We start from the raw sequence: 21,192 nt of genomic DNA, 5'->3' as shown, positions 1-21,192 counted from the left end.
CACAAGCCTAACACACCAAAGATTACCACGCGATGAGGGCAGTATTATTTCCCTGTACTATGCCACGTGTTGCTTGGTGAGTGGAATCACTCCCAACTCTGCAAAACCACTTCCTGCATGAAGGGCGTGCGATGGATAATAAATCACCTCACGAGCGGTACGGCAGCCACAGAAAGGAAAACAGGGGTTTTAAGGCTGCCAAAAAGCCGGATTTTCGACCCCACTCATCATCCCTTCTTTGCAGTCGTATGAACCCATGCAAAAATATGATCCATCTATTCGGGCAACCATCCATAGAACTGAATCTACTCAGCAACTCCCATCTGAAACTTTTGTGTTCGTACTGTCGAGGGTTGGGAAGGCCGACAGTGACCTGCATCCCCAGAATGTTCTTACTTCAGAAAAACTCTGCATAAAGAATCCAAATCAATGAGACCCCGCCTCTATGTCTTTGTTTTGAAACATCATTGTGTCCTTATCCACCTGGTTGTGACTTTGCACCTTTAATCTATTCAGAGGCATCTCAGGCCAACTCAGTGCAACGCTGCTTTTGGTACAGAGTACTCGTTGATTGGCCAAGATGTCCGCCAATTTGTTTGCTATCCTTTGCACATGGTTGAAACTCACAGTACGTAATCCATGGAGATGAAGCTGAATCCTTTGAAAGACTTGGAGCAACCTCCATTATTTTGAGACGTTTTCCGGCTCCATGCCATAGCTGATTCTTTTAACCAACTTTATGATTAACTCTGAATCAGCTTCGACAATAACATTCTGGAGATTATCCTACTTCAGGAATTCTAAACATTGTTCAAGAGCCATTAATTTCACCATATTGTTAGTGGTTCTTCCCAAATGGCAATGGAAAATGAAAAGGAGACTGCCATTTTCATCCCTTAACACCCCTCCATAGCCAGCAATACCCGGGTTATCTTTGGAAGCCCCGTCAATGTTGTATTTCAAAAAATAGTGAGGGGGAGGATGCTAATAATATTTCTTGGTATCCATTTTCAAAACATTCCTGTCCAGGCCCTATGGAATAAGCCCCTGCATACCTAACTTAAGAAGTATTCGTGTTTCATCTTTTGAACGTGGATTCTTAGGGAAAGTTTGCACTATGGTACTTACCGTCTCCTTAAGTTGTCTTAAGATTTGCTCAAAAAGGCGTTGGAAGGACCTTTTTTCATTCTTAAAGATTCTATTATTCCGTTCTTTCCAGACAGTCCATATTATGAAGCTTGGCGTTAAAGCCGAGGCCAAGCTTAGAAGTTCAAAATTCAAGAAGTTGTGTCTCCAATTGATTAGGGTATTAATAATGCTTCCTTTTTCCCTGTCTTTCTACTGGAAGATAGTGGAAAAAGTATCCCACAACCAAGAGTTGAAAATGCACTTATTGAGAAGGTGCTCCATTATTTCCTCTTGGCTTCATAGAGCTGGCATCTGGAAGGGCCCAGAACACCACTCTTCTGAAATTTATCCCACGTCAGAATTTTCTATGATGAACTAACCCAATGAAGAGTTTAATCTTCATCCATCCTTGATGTCTCTATATGTTCTGCCAAACCCTATCCAGTTCATTGGAATCCAACTCAAGGAGTATGCTTTTTTCCTCCTTAAGATTGAAGGTTCCTAAATTATTGTTTCCCAATCTAAGCTGGTCATGCCCCCCTGTCACTAATATTTTCCTTTGTTCCAACATTGTCAGAAGCCCCTCTACTTTGGCTTTCAGTGGGCTATCTTCCTTGTGATCCATATTCTTCCAGATTCTCCGTTTTCCTTCACTGTTAGTTTGATCCCAAAAATATTTTACCTTAAATAACCTTTTGGTATCTATTTCTTTCTTGAGGTCCAGAAGGTTCTCTCTTAACAGTGTAGGTTCTTGTTGCCATTTGTCAACCCAAAACAAAGCAAGATCACCATCTTTAATTTCCTAGAAGTTGTTTTTATTCACTAATCCTCTATTCCCCCAGGCCTTATTCCAAATGTGTGAGTCCTTTATGATGCCAGACATCCTTATTAGCTCATTATCTTGCTAATTGCTGGCATATTTGTCTTTCCAGATTCTAGCCCACTGTGCCTTTGGGTCTTTTACCCAGCACCACCATAATTTCTCTCCTAAAACTTTACTTAGCTCTTTTGGATCATCAAATCCAAGACCCCTATAAATTTTAGGTTTGCAGATCTTCTCCCAGGCTACCAAGGCCCATTTCTTTCTTTCCTCCCCCTTACCCCAAATAAAGTCTCTTTGAATGGTTCTAAAATGTTACAAAACTCCTTTTGGAGCAGGAAGGGCTGATAGCATGAAGACAAGGATTGATTGGAGAATAGCTTTTGTAAGTACTAACTAACCAACGAAGTTTAAAGATCTAAAGGTTCACTTCCTTATTTTATCCTGCATCTTATTAATCACTGGCTCCCAAATGCCATTGTGCAAAGGCTTATTAGTAACAGGAACTCCCAAATATTTAGAGGGAAGGACATCCCTTTGAAAGCATAGAATCCTGGATATATTTTTCTGAATAGAAATATTGGTATTAAAGAAAAGAGTCTTAGATTTGGAGAGATTAACTTCCATACCTGTAGCTGTGGCAAAGTCAGACAGGATATGTTTATACGATAGAGCTTTTTTGACCGTGGGGATCCCCTGCAGCATAGTAACATCAACAAATTGTCGATGCGTCAAAGCTTGACCAGTCTCTGAAAGTTGGAGGCCTTTGACATTACCAACTTCTTTCGCATGCTTGATAGACCAACCCAGTCCTTCCATCATGAGGATGAAGAGAAAGGTAGAGAGAAGATCACCCTACCTAAGGCCTCTGGAAGGAGTAAAAGTCTTGGAAGGAGAACCATTAACCGAATTGAAAAGCTGAAAGAAGTTACTAGGGCCATGACACATCTTACCCAGTCATGATCAAACCCAAAAGCAATAAGGATGCTCCTTATATAGGTCCAATTCAGCTTATCATAAGCTTTGGCTAGGTCCAATTGCATAATCATACTAGCCTTCCTATTGCTTGCCAATGAATGCACCACCTCATGCACTTGAATGATGTTATTGAGAATTTGTCTACCCTCCACATAACCAGATTGCTCCAGAGAAACTAGAGTAGGAAGAAGTGGTTTGAGTATATTTGCAACAACCTTAGATATTATCTTATAAACCACATTGCATAAGGTTATGGGTCTAAACCTATCTAGAGTCTGAGAATTATCCTATTTGGGGATCAAGGAGATGAAGGAAGTGTTGAGCACCTTCAAAATAGTTCTATTCAACCTGGAATCTTCCACTACGTTCAGAATATCCTGTTTAACTATATTCCAGCAAGCTTTAAAGAAATCCACATTGAAACCATCAGGGTGTGGCGCTTTAACATTCTTCATTTCTTTGATGACCTCATTAACCTCCTCTTCTGTCACTGGCCTATTTTGATTGAAATTATACTCTCTTATAACCACTCTAGGAATATGCCCTGTTAAATCCGTGATAAAATACGCATTGTCTGAAATGGTTTCCTGTGCTATTCCATGAAAGTGTTGAACTAATACTTCTTTGATATTTTCATGGGAATTAAAAATATGACCGCCCTCATCCTTGATCGTAGACATCCTATTATGAGATCTATTTGCTATGGTAGATCTGTGGAAAAATCTAGTGTTATGCTCCCCTTCTTTCAGCCATTGAACTCTAAATTTTTGCCTCCAAAATATTTCCTCTTGCTTACATAAATTCTCCCAGTCTTGATGGTGTTTGGTGATTTGGTCATTTGGTCATTTCTATCTTTATCAAAGCCATCTCTGATAATGGTTTGATTCAGTTCTCGTATTTTATCTTCAACTGCTTTTTTTGCTGCAAAAATATTGCCAAATTCATTCTTGTTCCAATCTTTAAGTCTGAGCTTGATGTGCTTTAGTCTTTTGTGTAGCTGGAACATACTTGTACCCTAAATATGTAGATCTTCTATCCACCATGTTGTGATGTTGCTAATGAAGTCTGGGTGGGTAAGCCAGATATTCTCAAATCTGAAAGGTCTGTTCTTAGGGGTAACAATGCCTTGAACCTCAAGTTGAACAGGCCAATGGTATGAGCCTCCAAAGGGGAGAATTCTCGCTATCATTTCCTTGTTGGTGAGCATAAGGGCCCCTGAGATTATGAATCTGTCTAACTTTAAAGGCTACTTGAGACCCTCCTCCTCTTTTGTTGTTCTAGGTAAAGAGACCATTACTCATGTCAGTATCAACAAGATTCATATTATTTATAAAAGTTTGAAAAGCTATAGAATCTCTGCTTAAAGTTCTGGTTCCCCATTTTTTCTCTAAAAGTGATTTGATCTCGTTGAATTCCCCACACAAGATCCATGTTACATCTACATGTCTATCTCTAAGCTCCATAGGAGAATCTAGAAACCTGAGTTTGTCATCCACTCTTTGAGGGCCATATACATTTGTGACCAAATAGGTTTCCCTGTCTCCCACCAGCTATATAACCACTGATAAATAATTTCTATATGCCTCTGCATCTATTCCACCAATCTTTTGGGGGCTCCAAAGAGTAAGTATGCCCCCTGCTATGTTATCTTCTCTTACTTCTAGAAACTCAAATATGTTGAGCCATTTGTTGTGAATTTCTTTTATTTTTTGAACGGAACATTTAGTTTCCTGGAAAAACATCATATCCTGGGCTTCTTGTTTCATTATATTACTAAGAATTCTTTGTTTTCTTTTACTACCTAGACCTCTAATATTCCAAGATGTAAACTTCATAATTAAAGATTCGTAAAGGAGTAGTTGGTTAGATCTTTCATCTTACCTAAATCTATCATTAGCTTTCCACATTCCATCAATAACTCATTTTGCTTTTTCCCGCCTCTCTTCTTTCATGGGTTTCTGGGTGCTAATCCAGGTGTGATTTTCATAGTTTTCACATCTTCGTTGCCTTGCCTTTCATTTTTTCTTTTCCTGTCCAGCCCTTTAGCTTGATTTTTCCATAGGAACAACTGTTGTACTCTATTGAACTCTTCTGGTGGTAATGAGTCTACCCCACTCATGGTCCCCTATTTCAAGAACCCTTCCAGATCTAGGTGTTCGCTGTCAAGAATCTCCTGTAGTTCATGATCTTCCATTTCCATCTCATTCTGGGTCATTTCTTGGTCCATCTCTAGCTATGCATCGCTTAGCATAGTCTCTTTCTATTTGTTAATATCCTGTGTTTGTACTCTGTCTTCCTCTTTCTCCTTCTCCACTCAGCTTCCTTCCATTACCTGATCAACTTTTGTTATCTCTTCTTCTTCTTCAAGTACTTGGAACCTATTCAGATCAGCCTGTTTCCCTTCTGTTTGATGTTGCTTTGGCCCCCTCTTGCCCCCTTTTCCTCTCTGTACCACTTTGTGAAAGCCTTCAGTATCTTTCATTGTGGTCGCTTTATTTTTGTTCTTTATTTTACTAAGAGGGTAGTCTCTAAATAGGTATCCATGCTCATGGCATCTCCGAAATCCGAAAGGAATATGTTCATAGTCTACTGCTTGCACCCATTCTTCATCAAAAACTTCCAAGATGACCTCATCCAGTAGAGCTCTAGAGAGATCCATCTCCACACATATTCGTGCGAAGGAAGTGTACTTTCCCCTTTTGGTGGCCTCAAAAGTTTTGACAAAATTCCCGAATTTGTTTCTTATAGTATATAACAATTACGTTTGCCAGTAATCAAGAGGTAGATAGTAGAGTCTTACCCAGACCTGGACCGAAGTGAAAGTTTCTCGCTCAGGGACAAAATTCATCATCCATGGTTGAACGTAGAGGCCTACTGCTGCATAGAAGTAGGGCCCTCCTTCAAACACCCTGTCTTTATCCTCAATATCTATGAAGACCATAGTAAAGAAACCCTTTGACCCAAAATGCAAGTCAATGCTTCCTTTTGGTTTCCAGTTGTATTTAATCCATATCTCTAAAGCCTTTTTAGTGGGCCATAATCCCATGAATTTACAAATGATAGCATATGTCCGCATGTGGTCCTTGTGTGTCTATCAAGCAGGATCATTTAAAACTACTCTGGGTGTGACCTCAGCTTTGGGTTTACATGGCCCCTTTTGTGCTTTTCTTTTCGCTCCCTGTTCCTTGTCTACTTCCTCATTTTCTTTATTGCTGTTATTCTCCCTTGACTTGTTTAATTCTTGTTCCTATTCTGTGTTCCTTATTCCTTCTCCTGAAGGACCTTTGTCACTCTCTAATGGTTTCTTACCTCGGCTAGCCATTGCCTGCCTATAGGAGGGAGTGGAGCTCCCTCCTTTGTGCCCTTCCATGGATTTCTACACCTACAAATGCCTGAAAACCCCAGTTCTTCGACCCTCCGCTCTTCACTCAATCGTCCTTTCGTGTACGTTACCTGTTATCATTCAAGGGATTTATATTATAAACCCAAGGGAAAAAATTATAAACCCAATGTATATAAACCCTAACATAAATATTATAAACCCTAAAATAAACATGGTTGACCATGGTTGATTTCCATATTGAGGCAATATTTGTCACAATGAAATGTTGGACCACGGTTGACCATGATTTATTTTCATATCAAGGAAATCTTTATGAGAACATGATGTTGTACCATGGTTTACCATGGTTCATTTCAATATTGAGATAATTGTTGTCACAATGTGGCATTCGACAATGGTAAAACCAAGGGAGTATAATCTTAAGGGAATAATATTAAACCCTAGGAATATGAACCCTTAGATCAATAAACCAAACGGAATAATAAACCCAAGTGATCAAAATTATAAACCCAAGGTATATAAACCCTAACATAAATATTACAAACCCTAAAATAAACTTCGTTGACCATGGTTGATTTCCATATTGATACAACCCTTGTCACAATGTGACATTGGACCACGGTTGACCATCATTGAATTTCATATCGAGACAATTTTTGTTAGAAAGCGACATTGGACCATGGTTGACCATGGCTTATTTCCCTATTGAGACAATATTTGTCACAATGCAACATTCGACTATGGTTGACCATGATTAATATTATAATCCCAAGGGATTTATATTATAAACCCAAGGGAATAATAAAACCAAGGGAATTATAAACCCAAGGGATTATTACTAAAACTTGTTGGGAATCACAATTGTCTTTAAACCAAAACCTGCAGGTGTTAACCAATGATCGTATCACTAGAGATAAGGATCCATGAGAGGTGGTTAGTCCACATCACAAAACAAATGGGGAGCATTGGTTTATCTAATGTCCAACAAAACCCCAAGGGATTATGAACCCAAGGGAATAATATTAAACCCAAGGGACTAATATTATAAACCTAAGGTATATTAACCCTAAGATAAATATTATAAACACTAAAATAAACATGGTTGACCATGGTTGATTTTCATATCGAGACAATATTTTTCATAATGCGACGTTTGACCCTAGTTGGCCATGATTATCCATGAGTTTTATATGGAGACAATTTTTGTCACAATGTGATATTTGATCATGGCTGGGTATGGTTGACCATGATTGACCATCATTTATATTATAAATCGAAGGTAATAATAAACACAAGGGATTGATATTATGAACCCAAGGGAAAAATAAACCCAGGGGATTAATACTAAAACCCTAAGGGATTATGAACCAACCGGAACAATATTAAGCCCAAGGGACTAATATTATAAACACAAGGTATATAAACCCTAAGATAGATATTATAAACACTAAAATCAATATGGTTTATTTTCATGGTGAGACAATCCTTGTCACAATGTGACATTCAAGCATGGTTGAGCATGGTTGGGTATGATTGACGATGGTTGACCATGATTGATGTTATAAGTCTAAGGGAATAATAAACCCAAGGAATTAATACTATACACCCAAAGGAGTAAACACAAGGGATTAATATTAAAAACCTAAGGGATTACGAACCCAAGGGAATAATATTAAATCTAAGAGACTAATATTATAAACCCAAGCTATATAATCCCTCAGATAAATATTACAAACATTAAAATGAACATGGTTGACCACAGTTAACCACAATTAACCATGGATGATCATGTTTGATTTTATAAAACATGGTTGACCAAGTTTGGCCATGATTGACCATGGGTGGCCATACTTAGTATATTAATACACTCTTTGTCATAATTCAACGTTGGTGCATGGTCGAGATAATGATTGATTTTCATATTGAGAAAATATTTGTCACAATGCGACATTCGAGCATGGTTGACCATGATTGATATTATAAACCCATAGAAAGAATAAACCCTAGGGATTATGAATCCACAAGAATAATATTAAATCGAAGGGACTAATATTATACACCCAAGGTATATAAAATCTAATATAGATATTATAAAACTAGAATAAAAATGGTTGATTTTCATTGTGAGACAATCCTTGTCACAATGCGACATTCTAGCATGCTTGACCATGGTTGGCTATGACTAACAATGGTTGACCATGATTGATATTATAAACCTAAGGGAATAATAAACCCAAGGGATTGATATTATAAACGAAAAGGAATAATCAGACCAAGGGATTAATACTAAAACCGTAAGGGATTATGAACTCAAGGGAATAATATTAAACCCAAGAGACTAGTATTATAAACCCAAGGTATATAAACCCTCAGATAAATATTATAAACACTAAAATAAAGATGGTTGACCGTCGTTAGCCACGATTAATCATTGATGATCATGTGTGATTTTATAAAACATGGTTGACCATGCTTATCATATTAAGACAATCTTTGTCATAATGTGGTGGTGGTGCATGGTCGAGACAATGATTGATTTCCTATTGAGACAATATTTGTCACAATGCGATGTTCGACCATGGTTGACCATGATTGATGATGTTGACCATGATTGATATTATAAGCCCAAGGAAATATTAAACCCTAGGAATATGAACCTTTAGATTAATAAACCTCAGGGATTGATATTATAAACCAAAGGGAACAATAAACCTAAGGGAATAATAACCCCAAGTTTAATACTAAAACCCCAAGGGATTATGAACTCAAGGGAATAATATTAAACCCAAGAGAGTAATATAATAATATTAATTATGTTTAATTATAATGATTTTATTGTTGAATTGAGGCTTTTGTGATCCATATCAAGTTAACGAGAGATTTTTCAGCGTAAACCACATGATATTTCATTTGTTGACGTATTTCGAACCAACGAGTGTGGTTCGAAATGCATTGACAAATGAAATATCATGTGATTTATGGTGAAAATTCTCTCATTAACTTTATAATGATTTTATTAAATATTATTAAGAAATTTTAATATCTACATTTCTCATAAACTAATATTATTCTTATTAATAATGCAAATATGTATGTCACATTAATTTTATTAATGTGTTAGTAATATATTAATAATTAATAAATTAATTCCTTAAAAAACATTGTATTAGTTAATAAAAAAATAATATATTAATTAATATTTTGATTAAGTAAATTATATTTAATTATAATTAACATTTTGATTAATTAAATTATATTTAACTATAATTATATTAACTATAATATAACATTGTTTTATTAAGTATTATTAATAAATTTTAATATATAGAAATTTCCCATAATTTAAAAGTAATTAATGAATTTTGATCGCTTGATAATAATTAATAAATTTTAATTGCCTTATGTTGAACCAATAAATAAATTAAAAATGTCAATAAATAACAAATGAATAAACCTTAAAAATAACAAATAAATAACCAATAAAATCGTCGTGAAATTCTTACTTTAATGCAATTTACGTTGGATTTCCAAACTATAACACCAAATACACTCATTTAAATTAAAATGTTAATAGAATTTTGCAAGTTGGAATTTGAAAACGACGGTTTTGTGTAGGCTGATTTTGTAGAACATATTTAATTATAATTATATAATTTATATTTAATTATAATTATAATATAATATTATTTTAATATGTAAATTTCTAATAATTTAATAATATTTAATAATTTTTAATGGTTACATTTCATATTTTTGTAATTTATATGGTAGATAAATGTCTTTCTCATTAATCACATTATTAAAATTTGGTCTATGTTTTATCGTTGCCTAAATTGAACTATTGAAAACTAGCAGTTAGGGTTAGTTAAACATGTAAATAAAAATTCTAAAATGACAAATATGAAATATTTAATATTATAAATTTAGTTATATATTTGTTGTTGTGAGTACCAATAATAATAATATATTATTAAAAATACTTCATAAATTAATAATAAAAAAATATATTGTATATGAATAATAATATATTATTAACAACACTTCATAAATTAATAAAAAAAATTATGTTGTATATTGAATCAATAAACAAAAATAAATAAACCAATAAATAAAAATTAATAAACCTTGAAAATAAAATATCTTTGGGTGGAGAAAGTAGCGTAGATATAGAACTCAAGATCATGGGTTAGAATCCCATTCTTGATAACAATAGCTTTTGCTTCACACATTTATATCTTTGCCCAGAGAAAATACTATAGATGTAGATCATGGGTTACAATCCCATTCTTGATAACGATAGCTTTTGCTCCACACATTAATATCTTTACGTGGAGACAAAAACTGTAGATGTAGACCATGGGTTCGAATCCGTTTCTTGATAACGATAGCTTTTGCTTGACACATTTAATTGTGCCATTCTAACCCTGCAGATATCTTTGCGTGGAGAAAACACTATAGACGTAGATCATTTAGAGCAGCAGCTTATTTCCAGTAGCTTAATAATCATTAATAAATTTTAATTGTTTTATATTGAATTAAAAAAAAAATACAAATGAATAAACCAATAAATAAGAACGAGTAAATCTTAAAAATAACCAATAAATCCTCACCAAATTCCAAATTCTTACTTGGAGACAACTTAGGTTGGATTTCCAAACTAAAACCCTAAAGACACTCGTTTAAAATGAAAAGTTAATAAAATTTTGTATTAAACTTGATACTAAAGGTTGAAATTTGAAAACCTACCTCTATTGATGGGTTTGTCGAAATTTTAAAGTAGTTTTGCATTAAACTTGATATTAAATGTTGGAATTTGAAAACCTGTTTCTATCGATGGTTTTGTCCAAATTTTAAAGTAGGTTGAGTGAGTTTTTTACATAAAAATATCTCATTTTTATTTCGTAACAAGAACATTTAATTGTATTACCATCAAAATGTCGTATAAACAAATTTGATAATAATATCCGACAAAACCTACTAGTAAGGTTTGAAATGATATGGTTCTTCCACTACATAAGCCCATTTTGTCTTTGAATGTACTAAAAGTCTGTCACCCAAACTATCGAGGGATGGCTTTACTATGTGCAAATATTGAGTCTATTTAAGGTTGGTGTGGAAGAAGTGTCATTTATTATAACAAGTCCAAAAATTAGCAATTAGTTCTTAACATTTCATTTTAAAATTACGTCATGCTCCGTCTTTGTATTATTATAAAGTTTTTTTCAAATTTTTGTTTCACTGCATCGCAATTCTGCCTTGATGTTTGTTTAGATCACATCATAAAATTCCACCATTCTTTGTTGTCATTCAATATGTTAAAATAAATCAAGATAGTTTTCACATCAAGAATCACATTCTGTTTACAATTCAAAGAATAATATTTTGTGCACCATTCAAACAATATCTGGATTTCAGTTCATAGATTATTCTTAAAATTAAATACTTCAATTATTTTTAAATTAAATATTTCAAAATCTCCACAAAATATAAATGTACTTATGAAACGGCCAATAATTATACCTAATAATCAGTGTAGTAATCTAAGGACAAATATTCACAGATTGAATCAGTATCTACCGTAGAAAGTAATTGTAAATTAAATAAATGAATCTAACTGGACCTGCAACCTCATGGACACTGTACAACACCTTCTTCTGTGACATATTCAGGTAAGGTTACTCGCTAAGTAGAATAATTATAGACAACTTTTCCAAGCTGGCTTGAATTGTTATGATGTATATCCACGTCTATTGGATTGCCGAAAAACTCTTAATAGAATAGCATTTCTTGACAAAGACAATGAAAAAGATTATGAAAAATATCATGCATCTATTTTTCGACAATACTATAAAAAGACTGGAAATAATGAAACTCAGATCTAATATCAATTTTCGAAAAAAGCAAAAATCAAATATCATTAGTTCACTTAGCTTTCTGAAACAAATATCAATACAACCCAACCATAACCATTAGCTATCTATCAAATTTCAAGAGGTTCAACCAAAAGCGTGCTAAGAATCAAGCTTTCAAGAATCATCATTGGTGACTGATAAAAAATAATCAAAGATGCCCTCCATCAGTACTGAACCAGACATGAGCGGGTACACGAAATTCTTGCGTGTCACCGCAAACAAACATGGAAGATGTGAACCATTAAATAACTCATACGAAACCTAGTGGGGAAGATGAGGGGAAGAAACTACGATTAAAAGTGGAACCGTGAAAACACTAGAAGTTTTCAAGATCATTGTAGAAGTCATGTGCTTGTTTTTGAACAAATAAACCTTAATTTTAGTTCACCAGAAAATATAGTATGATACTGATATTCATGTAAATAAAACAAGAAACATTTCCATGCGCATTTTGAGATTTTTTAAGCAACCATTGAACTGACTCAAGTAATTTGGTTTAACAGTTAGATTTTCAGATAAAAATATTATGTGCATCTAGATTTATCATAATGTGAAAAAACAATGTAAAAATCCAGTTACATTACAGGTTAATAGCAAAATTATAAAACAAATGATCTTGTAATATGAAGTAAGCAATTTCTAACTTACAGAGTTATAATTCACATATTTTTCTTACACATACTTCCAAGAATGAGTAGATTTGATGATGCACTTTAGGGATGAGTGACATGTCATATACAACCACTAACAGAACACATTGCTGAATTCGTAATGCAACCACCTTCGAATGGCTAGGGAATTCATAACGCACAGGCAGCCACACTTGGAAAATGGTTGAACACGCGTAAGTTTGAGAATGTGAAAAGGTATAAGAGGGACGGAATTCATAATCCATAGGATGTCGCCCAGGTAATAGTTACATTAACCCAAAAAACACTCGGCAAACAGTTGAACAGGCATAGGTTTCACAACGCCAAAAGTATAAGTTTCAAATAAATTCATATTTTAATTTTTCAATTTATTTCTAACTAATGCGAAAAGTATAAGTTTCAAATAAATGTATATTTTAAACTAATTTTCGTAAGGTTTAAATATATGATTTAGACATATAAGGAAATTATTACTTTTAATTTTATTTATGGATATCATCACTACCAAAATATATATAATTCTTTAATATTTTTAAATTTAAACTCGAATAAAAAAATTAATTAGCAAAAAAATAAAATAACCAATTCCAAGGAGAACCACCATCACCGTAATCTGTCATTGATCTCAATTTTAACTTAAACTTCTTAGTGCAGCGTTCATAATCTTCGAACGATAGGATGAACAACGGATTTGCTTTTGTATTCCGATTAAGATCACCGCCTTTGTTGGACCGGGTTTAACATAATTAGGTCAAAATTTTATAGATCATGAAAGCGAGTGGTTCAAAATTTTCTAACATACACCATTGGAGCGATAACTCACTCGGCCACGCTATACTTTAGAGTTAGATAATATGTAACTTTTGATCAGTTTCCGCTTAGCAGTATGAGAAATTCGAAGCACTAAGCGATGCAAGTCATATATTCTGCTATGAAGATCACATAGAGAATAATTCGGGATTCTGATATCAAGATCACATAGAAAAAAAAATCAGGATTCAATCCTGTGTCAGAAACTGGTGACTTTATTGTTGGGAATTTTTCTGGTAAAATTTCAAAAACAAACAAACTGAACACAGAGAAAATGCTCTGTTTTTCTGCCACATAATCTTTAACACACGGAAACAAAAAAAATGTTTCCAAAACACAGAGTTTTACCCACACACATAAAAACTTGTATTCATAAAAAAAAACAGTTGCTTTTACAAAATGGATCTTCCTCCAGCACTGCTTTTACAAAAACATCTTCCTCACACAAAGGGCTCCAACTGCTGTTACAAAAAAAACATTTTCCTCACACAGAGGGATTCACCAAAGATTATGCTGAAGAGCATCTTCCTCTTAACCAGAGGGATTCACTAGTCTATGCCGAAAAGCATCTTCCTCTTGACAGAGGGATTCACCAAGAGACTGTGCTGAAGAGCACCTTCCTCTTTAACAGAGGGATTCACCAAGAGACTGTGCTGAAGAGCACCTTCCTCTTTAACAGAGGGATTCACCAAGAGAACATTTCAACAACAAAATATTACTCTGTCTCCTCCTGAGATTTTACACTGCTGTGTGTAAAAATCTCATTTACATTTACTGCTGTGTAAAAACAAAATCTTACATTTACTGCTGTAGATGCAATTCCTTACACATGTTGCTGCATTTTCTACTCATAACATTTCAACAAAAACAAAATATCTTCACGCTGCTGCTCATTTCAAGAACCCCTGCACTGGTTTTGTTTTCTTCTACGCACTGCTGTTCATTTGCGAGCTGCTCTAATTTCGCACTGTTGTGCGTATGTTCTGTTTCATTACAGAATGGTCAACACCACAAAAACATACATCATACAATGCATATGCTTCACATCGAATTCATTTTCACACTGTTGTGCGATCCTCTCTTACATATCCATTCTTCACATTACATTTCACTGCTATGCATTTCAATGCATGAGCTCCACACAAAAATTACCACGCTGCTCCCTTGTTCTTCTCTACTCGCACTGCTGTGCATGCCAATAACCATAGACTTTGTCTCCCCTTTTTATTTTTACGAGCTGTGCGTTTTTCACCGTTTCCTTCACGAAAGTCAACGGAACCCTCACGAAAGTCAACGGAACAAAAAACATAACGCATATATATCATATGCAAAATAATAAAACTATTTTTTTACTTGTTCCGTGAAAATAAAAACTACATGCGTAAAACAAACAAAACACTAAATTTAATTATTTCACCTATATCTACGAATGTCATTTAATTCTCAGCATGGCGAAGGTACTTCATAAATTAATTTACTGGTGAAAGACAAAACTTTACGCAATCTCCATGCCCTGCAGAGCGTACCCAGCTTTGACCTCGATCCGACGGCGAGCAGTCTTCACACTCATCCAACGATCATCGCTTGGCCTAATCAAACGAACGTTATGTCCCGATAGAAAGGCTGTTTTGAAAACGTACAGAGGACGCGTGGCAGAGTTTTATTGCATCGGACTCGTTTGTACGAAAACCACTTGCTGAGCAAAAGCGGTCCGATAAGGTAGCTGGTTTTCCTGAGCTGTTTTCCTGCTGCATGATGGCGGATTCACCAATTGACTGTGCTGCCGTCGCTGTCCCTGCACGGCAGTTGGAATTAATATTCCAACACTCCCCTTTAATTTCAACTGCTGGGCGTTCAGTCATACCCAAACACTTCATAAAAATTCAAAGCTTTTCTGCCCATTCATATCAGCTTTACTTTCATCGCTTTCACTACTGTGCTCAGGCACTCCAATCATGTAATATCCTCTTTCTCTTTGCCTTAGGCAAGATTTCCAATATTTGCATCTCCAAGCTATCCTGCAACCTTTTCTTCTCTGCTCTTATGGCAGATTTAATTCCATATCTCTCCCCTATAAGAAGATCTTCGTCAAAGAATGACTGTTAATATAGTTAAGCAATAATGATCAAGAATTACAGGCTCCCCCTAAGTGTAAGCATCATCTCCTTTTGGCAGAGTCTTTTCAAAAGAAACTTAGATTGGCTAGGGAGCTCGAAAGACTTTCGGACTGTATTTCCTTCCTTCTCCATACTTGTGTAACTTTCTTCTTTTGCATGGTTCTAACTTGTGTAAGAGCCCATGTTAAGTTACAATCACGTGCCATATGCCCAATGTTATGACACTTGAAACATTCTATATTTTTCATGAATAAGATTTCATGATTTCTTCTTGTAAAATTGTTTCTTGGAGGTTGTCGGAAACCATAACATCTATCTCTGTGAAATGCTCTACAGTCTTTTTCCATATGACCAAAGTTTTAACAAGAATAACAATAACTAAAAAATGAACTTTGTACCTGGTAGATGGTGGTTTCCTTGATGTACTTCTGAAGCTTTTCTGCCTTGAGATCCTTTGATGATAACCATTGCCTCTTACCTCTTTGACATCATCTACATTTCTTCTTGAAGCTGGCTTTCTACTTGGAGTAGAATTTCTTCTATTGTAGCCTTGATTTTTCTCCTTGCCTTTGCTGGAACTAGGAGCATCACAATTTCTTTCTGGCTTCTTCACATCTCCTTTGCTTAAAGCATTTTCATTCTTGTTTGACGGTTCACCCACATACCCAAGTCCTGATTTATCAGACGAAGATCTATGATAGCTGAGCATGTCATCCAAGGCTTGAGAGCTCTTCATAATTTTGTTCACCCCTTCAACCTTTTTCTTGAGGAGGACAATCTCTTCTTCCAATCTTTCACACATTATTTTTCTTTGCAAGTTGTTCCTCAGTTTCTTCCTTGCTACGAGTAGCTTCAGTTGCTATTATTTTAAGGGAGATGATATCTGACTTCATTTTGGAGATTTCTTCATTCTTTGCTTGACTGCTCTCCATTTTCTTCTCAACTGCTTGTGCCTGCTTCCTGGCTTCTTGTAATTCAGACTTAAGGGAGGAGACCTCTACCTTGTACTGTTCAATCTCTTCTACAAGTTTGTTCACTCTCTTGTGCCTTTGTTCAAGTTGACTTGACAAGGTATCTTCCTGCTTCTTTGCTTTATTCAATTGATTTGTCATGGATATGACTTCTTCATGATGCTTCCTTTTGCTTTGATCAAGTTCCTTCTTAAGCTTGGCGAGCTCTTCATCCCTTTCTTGTACTTGAAGCTTGATGAGGTCAACCTTCTCATTTTCAGCTTCTATGATGGGTTCAGAATTTCCTTCTTGACTGATGGTCATGGTCAGTGCTCCCTTTGAGTGAAGGTCATGAAGTCTGTCCCATATATCCTTTGCTGATGAATATTTTCCTAGATTCTTCTTTACAGAATCAGGTAGCCCATCCAAGATTGTCTTTGCTGCTTTTGCATTGTACTCCTTGGATTCTCTATCCATCCTGCTATCATCAATCACTGATTCCCAAATTTCAATCCCTTCAGACTTTAAGAAAGTCCTCATTTTTATTTCCCATATATCAAAGTTCCCATTGAACCTTGGAGCCTCAAATATAATTCTTTCAAATTGATTGTCTTCTATTTTAGTAGTAGAGGGAGACACATCCTTAGGAGGTTTGAAGACTTTCTTCCTTGACCTTGCCATTCTTTACTGTGCCTCAAAATACTTGACTGTGTATTTTAAAAATCACTGACTGTCTTCAACACAAAAAAAACTTTGAGAAATACCTGGATTCTTTTGCCTGAGACTTCACTCTGCTGGAGAAGTTGCTGCAGCTAAAAACTCCTTCCTTCAGCTTCTTTGACACCTTCAAAGAGCCTGGATTTGCTCTGATACCACTGTTGAGAATTTTTCTGGTAAAATTCCAAAAACAAACAAACTGAACACAGAGACAATGCTCTGTTTTTCTGCCACAGGATCTTTAACACAGGGAAACAAAAAATGTTTCCAGAACACAGAGTTTTACCCACACACATAAAAACTTGTATTCATAAAAAGAAACAGCTGCTGTTACAAAATGGGTCTTCCTCTTAACAAAGGGATTTCACCAGCACTGCTTTTACAAAAACATCTTCCTCACACAGATGGATTCTCCAACTGCTGTTACAAAAAAAACATATTTCTCACACAGAGGGATTCACCAGAGATTATGTTGAAGAGCATCTTCCTCTTAACCAGAGGGATTCACCAGTCTATGCTGAAAAGCATCTTCCTCTTGACAGAGGGATTCACCAAGAGACTGTGCTGAAGAGCACCTTCCTGTTTAATAGAGGGATTCACCAAGAGATTGTGCTAAAGAGCACCTTCCTCTTTAACAGAGGGATTCACCAAGAGAACATTTCAACAACAAAATATTACTCTGTCTCCTCCTGAGATTTTACACTGTTGTATGTAAAAATCTCATTTACATTTACTGCTGTGTAAAAACAAAATCTTACATTTACTGCTGTAGATGCAATTCCTTACACATGCTGCTGCATTTTCTAATCATAACATTTCAACAAAAACAAAATATCTTCACGCTGCTGCTCATTTCAAGAACCCCTGCACTGGTTTTGTTTTCTTCTACACACTGCTGTTCATTTGCGAGCTGCTCTAATTTCTCATTGCTGTGTGTATGTTCCGTTTCATTACAAAATGGTCAACAGCACAAAAACATACATCATACAATGCATATGCTTCACATCGAAATCATTTTCACACTGCTGTGCGATCCTCTCTTACATATCCATTCTTCACATTACATTTCACTACTATGCATTTCAATGCATGAGCTCCACACAAAAATTACCACGCTGCTCCCCTGTTCTTCTCTACTCGCACTGCTGTGCGTTTCACAATATGTCTTCAATACAATGTCAATGAACAACAACTCATTTCCTTATGCACTGTTGTGCATGCCAATAACCATAGACTCTGTCTCCCCTTTTTATTTTTACGAGCTGTGCGTTTTTCACCGTTTCCCTCACGAAAGTCAACGGAACAAAAAACATAACGCATATATATCATATGCAAAATAATAAAACTATTTTTTTTACTTGTTCCGTGAAAATAAAAACTACATGCGTAAAACAAACAAAACACTAAATTTAATTATTTCACCTATATCTACGAATGCCATTTAATTCTCAGCATGGCGAAGGTACTTCATAAATTAATTTACTGGTGAAAGACAAAACTTTACACAATCTCCATGCCCTGCAGAGCCTACCCAGCTTTGACCTCGATCCGACGGCAAGTAGTCTTCACACTCATCCAACGATCATCGCTCGGCCTAATCAAACGAACGTTATGTCTTGACAGAAAGGGTGTTTTGAAAACGTAGAGAGGACGCGTGGCAGAGTTTTATTGCATCGGACTAGTTTGTACAAAAACCACTTGCTGAGCAAAAGCGGTCCAATAAGGTAGCTGGTTTTCCTGAGCTATTTCCCTGCTGCACGATGGCGGATTCGCCAATTGACTGTGCTGCCGTCGCTGTCCCTGCACAGTAGTTGGAATTAATATTCCAACACTTATGCTACTTTTATTCTCAAGATGTGCAGGCTCTTATTAAATGCGTGTTGGAGATGATTCCGATGAGTCATTTTTCCCCATCATAATGTTTTCCGTTGTATTCTGGTGATCCATATACCTAGTGCAGATATACATATGCTGCAAGGCCTGTCACATGTCTAACAACATTTTGAGAAGGAAGATGAAAAATAGAAAATGACTTCTCGTTCTACGAAAGCACACTGAGAATCAACGGATATCCAGTCAAATCCCAGGATATTCCTCGGAGGACGCTGAGAATGGACACAAATGCTGGAAAATTCTAGGATATTTCACCAATTAATCTCAAGTTATTGTCTATTTTAAAGTGTTAAAGTGTTACAGGGAATATGATTCGGTATTGTTCCTTTGGCATATACCATTACTCTATTCTATTTAAATCAGGTCTTCTTCAACTGTTAGGGTGAAGTGACTCAGACTGCGCAGTACCATATAGAAGATATGATCGTTTCTGCGATGTGATCTAAATGAAGTCAATGGTTGAAGTACAAGCCAGCAGCAAATGAATTTGACGTGAAGTAAAATTTTCTTTACTGCCAGTTTTGTCAGTAAAACAGTAAATGTAATTTACTGTGGGTTGGTAAGTTTTGGGTAAAGACTTTAATTTTGTTTCAGCGGGAGTATGGGCACAAGTAAAAGTTGGTAAAACCATTTAATTTTATTGTGTCTTTTATGGAAGCATGGCCAGTGAAAACATGAAGTAATTTCCTTTTGGGTGTCGTATATATATATATGTAATGTTTTTTGTGAAAAAATAGAGAAGAAGGAAGAACGCAGCAGTGCGTATGAAAATATACACAACAGTGTAAATGAGTATTGTAAAGAGAAGCACAGCAGTGCATCTATAACACGCAGCAGCGAAATAGAATATACAGCAGACACAGCAGTCTGAATCCCTTTTGTAAATCCCTCTGTGGGAGAGGAAGATCATATTTTTGCAACAACAATTTCTTTCTTTTATTAATGAATAGAAATCTTTGGTGTGTGAAAACTCTGTCCCCTGCAAATAAACTTTAAGTTTCCGCTGTGTTAAAGATCCTGTGTTTCAAACAGAGCATCCTTGTTCTCTATTCTGTAATTTTGTTTTTGGAATTTTACCAGACAAATTCCCAACAGTGGTATCGGAGCTAGTCCAGGCTCTTTGAAGGGTTCAAAGAACCTGAAGGAAGGATTCTTACTGCAGCAATTTCTCCAGCAGTGTGAAGACTCAGGCAAAAGAATCCAAGGTATTTCTCAAGTTTTTTTTGTGTTGTTGTTGAAGACAGTATGTTATTTTAAATACAGAGTGAGGTATTTGAAGCATAGTTAAGAGTGCAAGAATGGCTGGCACCAGCACCAGCAATAGCATGGGTATGCAGCTCCCACTATTTTATGGCAAAAACTATGACTATTGGGCAATAACAATGAAAGCCTTGTTTTCTTCCCAAGACTTATGGGAAATAGTTGAAGATGGTTTTGAACAACCAGCAGATGAAAATGAGTTTAATGGATTAACTCAAGGAGAGAAAGATTTGTTAAAGAGCTACAAGAAGAAGGACTCAAAAGCCCTCTTCTTCTTGTATCAAGCAGTGCATGGAAGCGTTTTTCCAAGGTTAGCAGCAGCTACGATATCCAAAGAAGCATGACAAACTCTTAAAACAACCTATCAAGGCATGGAGAAAGTGAAGACAGCAAAACTACAGTTGCTGAGGAGAGATTTTGAGAACCTATGCATGAAGGAGTCAGACAATATTGACTCATTCTTCACTCAAGTGATTGGTCTGGTCACACAGATAAGGACTCATGGAGAAGTTCTTGAAGAAAGGAGGATTGTGGAAAAACTATTGAGGTGCCTACCCTTAAGGTTCCACGTGATTGTCACCACCATAGAAGAGACAAAGGATCTCACAAATTTC

General features: G+C 35.7%; 1 pseudogene; it reads right to left on the bottom strand.

Annotated features, from left to right (window-relative positions):
• Positions 1 to 15,598, bottom strand: part of LOC149154347 (uncharacterized) — a 75,662-nt pseudogene extending 60,064 nt beyond the window's left edge.
• Positions 15,599 to 21,192: the final 5,594 nt, after the last annotated feature.

The sequence above is a fragment of the Pinus tabuliformis genome, chromosome 9 (genome assembly GCF_031772625.1).
Source record: "Pinus tabuliformis cultivar Carrire ecotype Pingquan chromosome 9, CPIR1, whole genome shotgun sequence".
Taxonomy (NCBI): domain Eukaryota; kingdom Viridiplantae; phylum Streptophyta; class Pinopsida; order Pinales; family Pinaceae; genus Pinus; species Pinus tabuliformis.
Note: the sequence above shows the minus strand (reverse complement) of the source record. Positions and strands in the feature narration are given on the sequence as shown.